Raw genomic sequence first — 15,433 nt, 5'->3', positions numbered from 1 at the left:
GGATTTGATGATATGGGGTATTGATTCCATTTGTGGTAAATATAATTGATACGAGCTTCTTCAAAATTCTGAAGAGGGACCTGCAGTAAAAAACTAATGCACTACATGGGTGAGAATCATCAATCGCAGGACAAAGTTAGCATGTGTAATTTGCACTTTTGCCTTAATTTTAAAACATCCAAATAATTAAGGGGAAGAAGTAACCATTCCCCTTTACTCCTCTCCTTTCCATCCATACCCGTCTACTTTTCCCTCTCCCCAAATTTCCAAACACTATTAAACATTATTTAAAAATATGAGAATATTATCTTATCACTACGTTTTATTTATTTATTTATTTATAGTATAATTTTTTTGGAAGGATTAACTACATTCTATTGCTTGGTACTGGATAGATCTTGAAAAGTTACAAACCTATGACAAAGCACACATTAATAGAAAGGATAAAACTGAGATACAGTATCTTAAGTACTGTTCCTTAGGTTCCCCTTTTAATATTTAGCCATGTGGCTATTTAACTAAAAAATAAACTTCCATCCCATGAGAAAAAAATTCATATGGCAGAATCTTAAAAAGGAAACCTAAGGAATAACACCTAAGTACTGTACCTTAGTCTTGCTCTAATAGAAAATAATTTATAGAATTTTTTTTGTAACGAGAATTATGCCGCTTGTACAGCCATTGTTGAAATGCAAAAGCTATTTGAAACACCGAATTCAAGGGCGTTACAAAATAACTTTAACTACGTCCAAGAAAATTGCCTTAACAGAATTGAAGTTTTTTGTAGGCTTAATGGGACATGAATCCCCTTATAATAGCTAGGATCTCGCTCACCAAACACAATGGTAACCAAATGGCTTAGGGCGTTACATACATGAAAGTATCTTATGCTTTGAATATATACATCTTCTCTCTTCTAGATTGTGTCTCTCATGATGGATATGACCCACATATTGTGATTTGTTATAAGGAGAATGTATATAATTGATACATGAAATAATTATTGGTTATCTAGACTATTATAGACAACTGTGTTGCGTTCAATGTTTAAAAAAAAATCAGATTGCTAAAAGAAATGGAAAAAAATGAGAGGTTCAAGGTTCAAGGTCGAATTGGAGTTCAATCGGAGGTTTGACCATGATAATATTATAAATGATAAAATATAAATAATTAAGGAACATGCAAGTCCCACATTAAAGAAAAAGGATTGAAAAAGTTTTAAAAAGAAGCATTGCATGTCCCATATCGAAAGAAAGGAGGAAGACATTATGATTGTCTTTGTCAACAAATAAAAGAGATGTTTTAAGAAGTGTTACAAGTCCCACATTAGAAAAATAAAGGAAAATATGTTGGAAGTTTGGGGGGAGATGAGATGAGTGGATAATAGAGGGGTAGTGGAGAGGAGTGGAGAATATAGTAGACATCCCCTTCCCTTTTTGGATGTTTTAAAAATTTAAAGGGAAGAAAATGGAGTTCTAAAGCCCCCACCTCTTTTTTTGTTTTGTTTGTTTTCTTCGAGAAGATGATGAATAGATCCCTCCGCTTGTTTGTCTGTAAGGTGGAAATAAGAGAAAATGATAATATATATATAAATATATATATATATATAAAATAGAAAAATATATCAATTCATTTATAAAGTTTTATAATAAATATTCATTTTGGACAAAATTGAAAGTAGATAAATTAAATGAATGGTTTATAATAATAATAATAATCATCATCATCATGTATGTGATGCATCAAAAAATTATGAAGAGAAAAAATTATCAAGTTTGGTCTTGGTTCTTGGGCTTGTTTTCTTTTCTTGTTTTAGGTCGATTTTTAGCTAAGATTGGACCGACCTTAAGTACTGGTTCATCATTCATGGTTAACTTAGACAAATTTGGTGAGTTCCAGTTAGCTTAATTGGTAAAATTTATGATGGTTGAATAAGGGATCTGGGGTTTAACTCTTGCCTACACCAAAAACTAATTGGTGTCTTGGTTTGATGATAAAGAGCTATTATCAAAAGCGGATGCTATAAGTTGTGAAACTCTTTAAAAAAAAAAAAAACTTAGACAAATTTCATTTTAAGGGGCAAAAATTATGAGTGAACACAACACACATGTACACAGAACACGTGAGTGCAATAATGGTGAAATTTTTTAAACCAAAACAAACATATAACCTCAAGCCCTCAATACAATAATGTCCCATTGTTCTAATCCATAATATAAAAAATGTCAACGGAAAAAGATATTCAGACGACTAACAGAACAATGGAGGACCTTATTGGCACCCTCCTTCCACTCCGATGGCATTGATATTTAGCTTTTAGGGCTACGAATCTCAGAGTAATTAATGCTTAAAATTCCCTTTAGACTTTCAATTACCTTAATATATTTCAATACATTTTGTGTTAAAAAAGCATCAAATCTATCAAAAAACAAACCAGACTTAAGATATATACTCAGCAATGACCAATTAATGTTGAATAGGCATGACGTCTTTCCACCTACATATCCTTTAACCAATAGTGATAAGCAATTTCAATGGCTCTTGGTACTGTTTTTTTGTTTAATAAACATAAAGCATAGATACCAATATGCTCCTTTGTGCCATGGTAATCTTTGTGGGGGCACAACGTATCATTTACAATAATATTGTTGCCCAGAACTTTGTGAAGCTCAATCACACATTGGATGATTAAGATCACTACAGGGAGAGAAAAATTAGTATGTTTTTTCTATTGTAAGCTACTTTGTTAAGCACACTTTGCATTAATGTTTCTTTCTCCTTCTAAAAAGACAGCCACAATTGAAACTATATTCCTAATTCCCATGGCCTTTGATTCAAAGAGGGCAAGTCCAATAATGTTAGACACGTATTGAAACTCTTATTGGCTCAATTAGATTGACCAACTTATTTAAATCTCCATGCTTGTTTATATGCATCAGCACTAGCATATGCAATCATCTATTCAGATTCTCATTATGGGGAGTGATGAACTGCCAAAATGGTGGATTTTCTTGTATTAAATTGACAAATTTTAGGAATCCAAATGGATGGACTGCTTGTCTTTATATAGGGTTACATATCTAATAAATTAAATTAATTTATTTTCCAATGTCTCATAAATGGTTTGTTTTTCTCAAAAAAAAAAAAAAAAAAAATAATAATAAGGGTATTTTTGGACCAATAATTTAAAGTTAGCCAACCATTTTACTCTTAAAAAGTTAATGGATTATTATTATAGCTATAATAATAATCCACTAACATGCGCTTTACATAATAAGGTTACATTATTCTCATGTTAAGAGGAAAGGTAATAAGGTTGCTCACAGTCTTACTAGGTATGCTGTGCATATCTCAAACTTTATTATGTGGATGGAAAATGTTCCACCACAAAGCTCTTCTGTCATCCCTGCTGATTTAGTTGGATTTTCATAATATAAGTTCATGGTCTTCCTTCTTAAAAAAAAAAAAAGAAAAAAAAAAAAGAAAAGCGCTTTACATCACCCATGCCCAAAAGTTTTGGTTTGATACATGGTTTTTTTTTTTTTTTTTTTACTATAAGGTCAATATATATACACATATAATTTTGTAATTACTAAGTAATATACTATTTTTCTACAAAAGAAAAGAAAAAGTAATACATTATTAACTAGATCAACCATGTTGTTAACTTGTTATTTGATTACACCTAAATGATTTGTTTGTTTGTTTGTTTGTTTGTTTGTTTGTTTTTTTTTTTTTTTTTTTTTTTTTTTTTTTTTTTTTGGGAATAAAATTATTTTAGAGTAAACTATACTTTTGGCCCGTAAAATTTGAGATTGTTTTCATTTTGGTCATTCATATTTGATTTTGTTACAGTATTGGCTATGTTGTTCATTTTTTCTTGTAATATGATTGTTCATAATATGTTTTTCTGCTTACAACAATGAAATTCATGAATCCCAAAGTATTTAGTTTAGAACCAATATTACATGGAATAATTAACATGAAAGGCATATAACAATTAGATTACTAATAAAAATGAACCACATGACCAATATAAAAATGAACATTATCTCCTTATTCCAATTTGAAAACCGAAGGATAAGAGCTGACATCAAAGACTCATTTACAAATAATCCCAAAATTTAAGTGTCAAAAGTGTATTTTAGTTTGTTTTTTTAATTCAAAGAATATTGGATATAGATTAAAGAATTAGTATGAATTTTATTTGATTTGTTAATTATGAAAAAACTAGATTTAATAGTTTTTTTTTCCAAAAGAAAAAATTTATAAAAAATTATTTTGTTAATATCAAATAAATGTAACTTTAAATTTTCATAAAAAAAAAAAGAAAAAGATTTAGGCATTAGACACCCCCCAAATCGAAATCCTTGCGTTATCCCAAAGCAACATCCTAATATTCTTGTTGATTGATGACGGCGTTAGACACCCCTTAAGTCGAAATCCTGACTCTATCCCAAAATAGCATCCTTTATATTCTTGTTGGTTGATGATGGAAACTAATCACCTTTTCACCTGTAGTTTCTAAGCTCAAGCTTTGTAAGATTAAAAAAAAAGGTTTATGGGAAGCTAATGATCATTAAACTAGTAATTAAGAGGGGCCAATAAGAGCTAAAAGGCAATGTTATCAGTCAACTAATGAATTAATGACATATTAATTTATTGTTTGTGATTAACTGATTATACTTACAAAAGTTTAAACCACATATATTCCGTTAGTGTTTCTCCATACCCTTTCCACCACCTATATATAAAGTCACAAAAGCCATCATTTCTTCATACAACCAAATCAAGGGCTTCTTTCTTTCCATGTGATAAATAAGTGTAATGCTTTGGGCAAGGTGGTTGGAAGATGGGTTATTTTGGTGCAACCAAATCAATCGGTCGTTTTAATATAGTGAAAGGGTTTGTATGGGAAGGTGACAGAAGAGAGTGAGCACACAAGTTATTTTTCTTGCATGGACTGTCCATGCTTGAACTGTGTGTGCTCACCCTCTATCTGTCGCCCACCACTTTCACACACTCTCCCTCTCTCTCCCTTTTTCTGTTTACACACTTTAGGAACATGTATATTGATATGTAATAGTTTTAAAGTAATTTGTTGAAGGGCGACAGAAGAGAGTGAGCACACAAGTTGTTTTTCTTGCATGGACCGCCCACGCTTGAATTGTGTGTGCTCACCTTCTATCTGTCGCCCACCACTTTTACTCACTTCTCTCTCTATTAGTTTTTTTTTGGGTAAACTTGGAATTGATAGAGTTTCTTCCGCAAGAGCATAAAAACACTCAAACACACAACGTATACTTGCATAACAGCTCATAGCTAGAGTCTAACTTTCCTTTCCCTAAGATCCAAGAACACATTAAATTCATGCACTTTTGCACTTGACTGATTCCAGCCATGATGCTTATCGTTCATTGAGTGTTAATAAAAGACTTTTTTTTTTGGATTCATTTTTAAAAACGTACTTTTATTTGGTTACTTGTGAATAACTTCTATCCAATGACTATATTTGCATTTAGTCCTGTTTCTCATTAAGTATGTAGACAGCTGAATCCATTCTAGTGCTGCCACTACTTGGTTGGATGATTGGGGAGGAAGTCCAAGTCCAACAAATCCCTGCCAAGCTATACCTGGATTGAACAGAGAAAAAGGCTACAAAGGTTGGTAGATATTTGAGAAAGATTTGGGTTATGTAGGAGATCGAAATATGTCTACTAATTAGTTACCTGTCAGTTCTTCAATTAGTACCATGATTCTATATTAAGTTGTATTTCCTAACCTCTGTCAATGAAAAAGGAATCACTTCTCCTCCAAATTTGCTTGGTTTAATCCTCTTGGCAGTGTAAATTGGATAACATATGCTCCATAAGGCAAAATGTTTGTCTTATTAGACCGTGGTCTACTTGATTATGTTTTTACAATAAGTTTAGTGAATATTTTTTAAAACTGTTAAAAGTAGCTTACAGTAATTGGAACATAATAAAAATTGTGTCAATAATAGGTTAATGTGAAAGTGATGTTACTCTAATCACAGCTTACCTCCTTCATAAAATATGAAAAAAATTGTAAAGTATTATTTGACATCATTTTGTTTGTTAATTAACATTTTCGTGTCTTTTAATAAGCATGTCCTCACAAATTACTATAGTCTTGCTCTGCAATAAGAAGGATCTTGGACTTACCAGTACCACTTGTGTGATGCATTATAATTAGTTTCCTTATGTAGAATGATCATGGTTTTAAAAACTAAAACAGTCAAAGAACCGAAAAAGGAACCGGATTCCAGTGTTTACCAGACGGTTCCATGTTTGGTTTCTAGTTCAATCAGTTGAACTGGCCAGTCTGGTCTGGTTTTTAAAATAGTGAGAATGATTAATGATATTATTATTATTGAATCCAATACATATAATACATCTTCATCATATGACTTATGAAAAAATTATGTTACTTGCTTATAAGGTTTAATAAATATTATTAAAAAAAAGATTTAATAAATGATCAAAATGCATTTTAAAAGTCTTATGAATTACTACGTAATGGATTAGAAAAATTCTTCCAAATTGATTTAAAAGATCATTTTTTTTTCTTTTACTAAATGAGAGTATATCATTGAACAAAATCATACAATATATCATTGGCCAAAGAAATATGAACATCCCTAAGGGGATTTCCTAAAAGGAAAGTTCTAGAAACATTATAATTAAAAGTCTTGTAATTCAATTAGCAACTCTTATTATTTTAATGGAGACATTCATGGTTCAAATCCTCAAATCCCTAACTATCAAATTATCTCAAAAAAAGAAAAGAAAAACATTATGGCATATGGCCCTTACCTGATCTTTGATGGTCTAGTTGGACCAACTTGGGTTGACGACCTTTTCTTTTCACATACCAATAAAAAAAAACTTTCAAATACTTTGTAGCCTATTTTTTATTTTTTATTTTTATAGTTCTTTAAATACAAATAAATGAACAAAGAAAACACTCAAAAATAAAAGTTGAATAATACATAATAAATCTTTATGTCTATAGTTTGAAAATTAATTTTAGTAGCCTGCTAGTCTAATAATTCCACATAAAACATGAAATAAAGTTAAATCATCTATAAACTAATGTGCATTTTCGATTAGCTTTTTACTGGAACCTTATTTGCTTATTTGCTAAAATTTGAAAATAGCATAATGTGCTTTAAAAAATTGAGACCTTTAAAAAGCTAAACATAAGCAATGAGCTTAAAAGCTAAAACAAAAATGTTAATACAAAATATAAAAAAATTAATATATACATTTTAAAAAATAAATTGTAGCATGTTAGGCAAAGAAAAATAATTAAATAATTAGGAATAAAATCTATAGTGAACTTACAAAACACTTCCCAATATTAGTAATAGATCCGACATTAAAAACATTGCATTTAAGAATTACTCGTTAAGTTGACTAGTAATGTCTTTAATATTTTCATCTACAATACAAAAAAATTAATATAAACTTAGTATAAACATGCACTGAAAATGAGTAAATAGAGTTTAAAATATTATTATAAAGGCTTGATTAACAAGTCGAGTTGGATACAGGTACGCTTTCAAAAAAAAATCCAAGGAGAGGTACCAATTAAGCTAAAGGCCATCAGTAAAACCAATTAAAGCTGACTAATAGTGTTGTGGTCCAAAACTAATTAAGTAGAACAGGCCTTTAATAAGTCAGCACAAGCCTCACCATTGTGGCTTACGTAGGAGGAAACCAAACCAAGTTAGCTTAATAGCTTTGCTATTGGAGTATGGGACAATACCGAAATAAGGGCAGTGTTTATTAAAGAAGACAGTTTATCTTCTAATTGATTCACTTCTATGAGTCTACTTCTTGTTGGGATAGTCCCTAAAGAGAGAGCCTAAAAAAGCTGAGGGAACAACCATTTTCATAACCATGCGAGAAAGCCAGAACTTCATTGAGAGTTATCTCCATTTTACACATAAAAATGGCTAGCGAAGAAAAGCTTCACGTAGCAATATTTCCATGGCTAGCTTATGGCCCCATAATTCCATATCTTGAGCTCTCCAAGTTCTTAGCTCAAAAGGGTCATAAAGTTTCCTTCATCTCCACCCCTAAAAACATTTCAAAGCCTCCCAAATTTTGTTGCCACTGATAAACTTAGTAGAGCTTCCTTTACCCTACATTGATGGCTTGCCTCAAACTGCGGGGTCCACCTCCGAGTTATGGACTCACCAAGTCACAAACCTCAAAAAAGCCTATGACATGCTCGAGCCCCATCTGACTCAGTTTCTCCAGAACTCGGATGTTAACTACCAATTATTGCCACACAAATATTTTTTAGGAGGGGAGTGGGGAGATGGTTGAACCCACAATATACGAATATTGGATTGGAGAGGGCGGTAGATACCAATTGAACTACAGGTTCCTTGGTAACCGCACAAAAATTGAAATAAATAATCAATATTTGGGATGGATTTATGTTTAGAACAAGGAGGGCTATGGCCCCTCTTAGCCTCAATTTTTTTTTTTCTAATATATTTCTAAATGCTTTTATAGTATGTTTTTAAAAAATTATATCATAAAAATGAAAATGAACAATTGAACCACAACTATGGCTCCTTCCTTAAAAAAATAAATAAAGAAATACAATTTAGTTATTAATAACTAAGCAAGCTAATATTGTCAACTATCTCAAGAAATATTTTCAACTCGTGGACAGACCACCAATACCTCAAAGATTGATGGAACTTATAATAGAAAAAACGACCTCAAATTATAAATGGATTTAAAAAATTGGTTCCAAAATTACTATATTTGGCCCTCTCAAAAATTTTAAATTGTCCAAGGACTCAAAACAAATAGGTCACCTAGCCTATTCATGTGATTGTGCACAATGAAACCTTGTGTCTATGTGGTGTGTGTATTTTTTACTTTTTGTGAACATCAAAATAGGTTAAACATTTCGGACTATGAAATTTGGGTGCTACCTAGATGTTATATATCTAGTTACACCAAAATGATTTCTTTGTTTATTTTTTAATTAAAAAAAATTGGGAATACAATACTTTAGATTAAAGTATACTTTTGACCCATAAAATTTGAGATTTCATTTTGGCTATTTACATTTTCAAATTTTCATTTTGGCCACTCATATTAGAGTTCGTTACAATATTGGCTCTACCGTTCATTTACGCTAGTAATATAACTGTCCAAAATACGTTTTTTTTGCTTGACAAAATTCCTATATTCCACGGTATTTTAGAAATAGTATTACATGAAATAATTAAATATGAATGACATATAACAATCAGATTACTAACAAAAATGAATGACATGACTAATATAAACATGAAATTAAACATAAAGAGACAAAATAAAATGAACATTAACTCCTTATTCCAATACGAAAACCGGAGAATAAGAGCTGACAACAAAGACTCATATGCATGCTTATTAACGGTTTTTTAAAATGTAAATGGTAAAATGAAAATAGCCTCAAACATTTTTGATGCCCACTTTGGCAAGAAGACCCAATAACAAGAAAAAGCCCAACAATATGGGAGATGATAAGGGAGAAGAATTAGCAAAGTGAGAAGAAAACTATTAACCTCGAATGGCAGGAATAATGGTCCATGGGCCTGTAAGATAGTCAAAAGGCCCCAAAGAAAGCAAGCGGGCCCAAGGGAGTCCAAGAAAGAAGTAGTAAACCCATGAGAATTATGAAAAATAGAAAGCAAGTAAAAATGGGCCAAAGGAGCTCAAAGGAAAGAATTAGTAAATGAGGTTGGTAAAGAGGACAATAAACCTTGAAAGTAAAGGATATGGTAATTGGGCCGGGGAATCCCGAAAGATTTAGCAAAAACCTATGAGAATGAAGGATTAGAATGGGTTGAGGATGCCCAAAAGAATGAAGCGGGCCGATGATGCCCAAAGGAATAAAATAGGCTAAGGAAGCCCAAAATAGTATGAGAACAATCCCAGCAGTAGTATTGGGCTACATGAACTAAGTAAAAGGGAATGAGGCGGAGTGGCAGAAGTGTCAGCCGACCCACAAAAAACACAAGAGCTAGATTGAAGAAGGAAAGGCCCATGCCCAAGCAAAACCCAGCCCAGGGAGAAAGCAAGATACAAAGAACGAAGACCTAGTAACTCATCCACACCACAAGAGGTTAAGAATGAGTGGCAGAACGAGCAGCAAAGACTAGAGAAGTCCATAGGCCATGGCAAACGCATGAACGACAAACAAGCCTTGGACTCACATGGAAGTGGAGCACGCATAAGGCTCAGGCACCACCCACTTGTACCCAGCCAATACGGGAGTGGTGGGCCATGGGTTAGAGGTAAGAGAGGGTATGGTTTAGCGGTGAGGAGAAGGGGGAAGTCTATTTTGGGGTTCCTGCTCTAGCTCTTTTGGGGAAAATGTCCCGCTAGGATGACATACCATCCAAAAAAGGGAAAGATAAGCTAGAATCACTAGGTGCATGCTATAGGAGTTAGTAAGAGAGAATGCCCAACCCTTATCCGGATGGGAATGCTATGGAGAGCAAGAAAACAAAACAACACTCTTTTGTCTGGGAATGTAATGTGGCATGGCTAGCACAAGGAAGTGATGATGGCTGGGCAGTTGACAAACTAATGGGTGGTCTAGGAAGGACACCCACACCTAGACAAAAGTAATTGAGGGGTAAAATAGTAAAACCCATCATAGTAGGTAGTATAAAAGGGCCTTGGCTGTGCACAGGAAGGAGGGCAAGTACAAGAGATAACAGAGAGAAATAAGTAAGAAATACCGAGAAAGAAAAGAAGCAAAAAAAAAAAAAAAGAAAAAAAAAAAAGAAAGAAAAGAGGTAACCTAGAAATCAAAAAAAAAAAAAAAATGGACAGTGAAGGGAAAAACAGAGAGTAAGAAAACAAGAAGTGTAGTAAAGGCATGCACCAATAAGCTATTCCCTTCTTTCCCTCTCAATAGCCTACTCTCTAGTAAGAATTTGAAGATAAGTCATCTAGGCCCATTTTTCAAAGTGAGCAATTTCTGTGGCAGGATTTCCCCCGTGAGATTGCCCACATTGAAGGGTGTTTCCCTTCCCGAACTTAAATCTCTTAAGAAACCAAGCACGGCAGACTAACTATTCTTTCTTTTCTTTATCAAACATTAATATTGTTTCCTTTTCTTTTATCGTTGTTATTAATCTATTTCTGCCGTACCCATATTACTGTGTTCTTTCCCCCTTTTACTAAGAGAATGGTTTAATCATTGTCTTTGGCTGATAGCAAACATATATATATATATATATTTTAAATCATATTATACCCTCTTGCTATAACATTTTTGTGACAGCATCTTTTGCCGTGGGCACATGACTAAGGTCCCAACAAAGGGGTCCTAACTTGTGCACAAGTTGGCTTGGGGTGAGTTTCAGTCAAGGAAGTCCCAACTCTCCTACCCTAGAACTATTGGGCCATAACACGGCAGGAATCAGTCCAGCCCAGAATTACAAAAAAGGCCCACCACAAACGTTAAGTCAAAAGTGTATTTTAGTCTTATTTTTAATCAAAGAATATTGGATGTAGATTACATAATAAGCATGAGTTACCTTTATTTGACTTGTTTGTTATGAAAAAGTCAGTTATAATATTTGGTTTAAAAAAAAAAAATTATTTATATGAATTAGATCCACCTGTTGGTCAAAAGCCAAGATTTATCCTAAAACAACATCCTTATATTCTTGTTGATTGATGATGGCGTTAGACACTTCCAAAGTCGAAATCTTGGCTCTATCCCAAAACAACATCCATATATTCTTTCTAATTGATGATGGTAATTGATCACCTTTTTAATTACCTATAGTTCTAAGCTCAAACTTAGTGGGATTAAAAAAAAGTTTATGGAAAGCTAATAATGATCATTAAACTAGTAATTAAGAAGTGAACAATAAAAGCTAAAATGTAGTGTTATTAGTCGACTAATGAACCAACAACATATTAATTTATTGTTAGTGATTAACTGATTATACTTATAGAGGTTTAAACCACATATATTCCGTTAGTGTTTCTCTATACCCTTTCCACCACCTATATATAAAGTCACAGAAACCATCATTTCTATATACAATCAAATCAAGTTTTCTTTCTTTCCATGTGATAAATAATCATAATGCTTTGGGCAAGGTGGTTGGAAGATGGGTTATTTTGGTGCAACAAGATCAATTGGTCGTGTTAATATATTGAAAGGGTTTGTATGGGAAGGTGACAGAAGAGAGTGAGCACACAAGTTTTTTTTCTTGCTTGAATTGTCCACGCTTGAATTGTGTGTGCTCACCCTCTATCTGTCGCCCATCTCTCTCTCTCCTTTTATGTTTATACATTTCAGGAAGATGTAGATTGATGTGTAATAGTTTTAAAGTAATTTGTTGAAGGCGACAAAAGAGAGTGAGCACACAAGTTGTTTTTCTTGCATGGACTGCCCACGCTTGAATTGTGTCTGCTCACCTCTCTCTCTCTCTCTCTCTCTCTCTCTCTCTCCTTGCGTAAACAATGTAAGAACAAGTAGATTGATAAATGTAATGAACTGTTTTAAAGTAAATTTCTTTTAAGATATATAAATTCCAATAAGTAGTCAATTTTTGGTTCCTCTAGTTCCTTCTAAGGTAAATCATGCATCCAATTTTTATTAGGTTTTTTTTTTCTTGGGTAAACTTGGAATTGATAGAGTTTGTTTGTTTGTTTGTTTGATTGATTGATTGTTTTTTCTACGTGAAAGGGTAAAAACACTCAAACACACAACATATACTTGCATAAAAGCTCATAAAGTCTAACTTTCCTCTCCATAAGATCCAAGAACACATTAAATTCTTGCACTTTTGCACTTGACTTTCTCCAACATGATGCTTGTTATTCATTGAGTGTTAATAAAAGACTTTTTTTTTTAATTCATTTTTTTTAAAAAGACTTTTTATTTGGTTACTTGTAGATAGCTTCTATCCAATGACTGACTACTATATTTGCAATTAGCCCTGTTTTTCATTAAGTATGTAGACAGCTGAGTCCATTCTAGTGCTGCCACTACTTGGTTGGATGCATGGGGTGGAAGTCCAAGTCCAACAAATCCTTGCCAAGCTATATATGGATGGAACATACTTTGATATATGGATGCATGGAAGAAAGAAGAAAGAAGAAAGAAGACTGATATGATGAAAAAAGCTACAAAGGTTGGAAGATATTTGAGAGGAAGAAGAAGTTGGTAGATATTTGATGAAAAAGGCTACAAGGGTTGGTAGATATTTGAGAAAGGTTTGGGTCATGAAGGAGATTAAATTATGTCTACTAATTAGTTACCTGTCAGTTCTTCTATTAGCATCATGATTCTGTATTAAGTTGTAAACGATTCTCCTAACCTCTGTCAATGAAAAAGGAATCGCTTCTCCTGCAAATTCGCTTGGTTGAATCCTCTTGGCAGTGTAAATTGGATAACATATGCTCCATAAAGCAAAATGTTTCGTCTTATTAGACCATGGGTCAACTTGATTATGTTTTTACATAAGTTTAGTGATAATATTTTTTAAAACTATTAAAGTGGCTTATTATAATTGCAACATAATAAAGATTGTATCAATAGTAGGTTAATGTAAAACTAATGTTACTCTAATCACTACTTACCACCTTTATAAGTTATGAAAAAACTTATATAAAAAGTATTTATCATTTGACACAATTTTGTTTGTTAATAGATTAACACATTTTCATGTCTTTTAATAAGCATGACCTCACAATTAATCTTGCTCTACAACAAGATGGACCTTGGACTTACTGTACCACTTGTGGGATGCATAACAGTTAGTTTTCATATGTTGTTATTATTTGAATCCAATACATAAAATGTATTCTAGATCATATGACTTATGTGATAATTATGTTACTTGGTTAAATGAATTAATAAATTAAATGATCAAAATGCATTTTAAAAGTTTTATGAATTATTATGGAATGGATTGAGAAAATTATTGCAAATTGATTTTAAAGATCAATTTTTTATCTTTTACTGAATGAGAGTATGTCATTGGACAGAATCATACAAAATATCATTGGCAAAGAAATATGAACATCCCTTAAGGAGATTTCCTAAAAGGAAAGTTTTAGAAACATTATGACCAAGAGTCTTGTATCTCAATTAGCACCTCATGTTATTTTAACAAAAACATTCATGGTTCAAATTCTCCAACACTCCAACTATCAAATTAATTATCTATTAAAAAAAAATTATGGCATAAGGGCCCTTACCTAGTCTTTGATGAGTTGATTTAGATCAACCTAGATTGACCTGTATTTTTTTTTTTTTTTCACATACCCAAAAAAAAAAAAAAAAAATTAACATACTTTGTGTAGGGACACGATTCAGGGCCTAGGCCCAACAAGTATGGGGTTCTGGCCCAAGGAGCCAAAAACAATGAATTTTTAGAGAGTGAGCTACAAAACTAGGCCTTAGGGAAGTGTATACTAGCTAAAATTTGGCCATCTGACAATCGAGAGTAAGAAAATCCCCTTCATGTCCATCAGATGTTCAATCCGAGGAGAGGTGAAGGACGTATATCGGTCCCTGCTCAAAGGCTATAGTTCCTACACTGTTTTTTTGTTCTAAGTTCCCTTTTTCTTCATTTCTTTCTTCATGGGGACTCCCCCCCTCTTATATAGCCCTCTTGAAGTCATCGGGGCCTTACATTTGTTGATCATTTGGACCTTCACTTGAGTGCTTGTCCCATCGGACATCTCCCCCATCTTTCTGTGAGTTGAGGTAGTTAAGGCAACACTGTTCACAAGTCTTCTCCACATTAATGCGACCAGAAAAGTAGCTGCTATGTATTTAATGTGGCAGCTGCAGCCTCTCCCTTGGCATCCTACACTTTCTTCCTTCTTACGGGCTTGTGGGACTCATCCTTGTTACTAATGCTCGTAGGAATGGACCCTTCTAGTAGGCAGAGTGTATGTTTGAGCCATATTTGGTACGTCCGAGGAGACACTTCTCCTCGGACCGGCTTTTAAACATTTTTACGCCCATAAGAATTGGGCCGGGAGCCCTTTTGGCACCCACACCTTCTTCTCGGACGTGGTCGAATTTTCATACGAGACCTAAGGCCCATTGTATGATCTTGGGCCTTTGCCCCTACACTTTGTAACCTAATTCTTTTTTTTTTTTCCAAAACAAATAAATGAAAAAAAAGAAGAAGAAAAAACTCAAAAATAAAAGTTAGAATAATACATAAATATTTTTATTTATAGTTTGAAAATAAATTCTAATAGTCTACTAGTATAATAATTCCACAAATGAATATAAAAAAAAAATAATAATAATTTGAGTCAACATGTTACACATAAAACATAAAATAAAGTTAAATCATCCATAAACTTAATGTGCTTTTTTGATTAGTTTTTTTTTATTGAAATTG

Source organism: Quercus lobata, chromosome 2 (assembly GCF_001633185.2).
Source record: "Quercus lobata isolate SW786 chromosome 2, ValleyOak3.0 Primary Assembly, whole genome shotgun sequence".
Classification (NCBI taxonomy): domain Eukaryota; kingdom Viridiplantae; phylum Streptophyta; class Magnoliopsida; order Fagales; family Fagaceae; genus Quercus; species Quercus lobata.
This window is presented reverse-complemented; position numbering follows the sequence as displayed.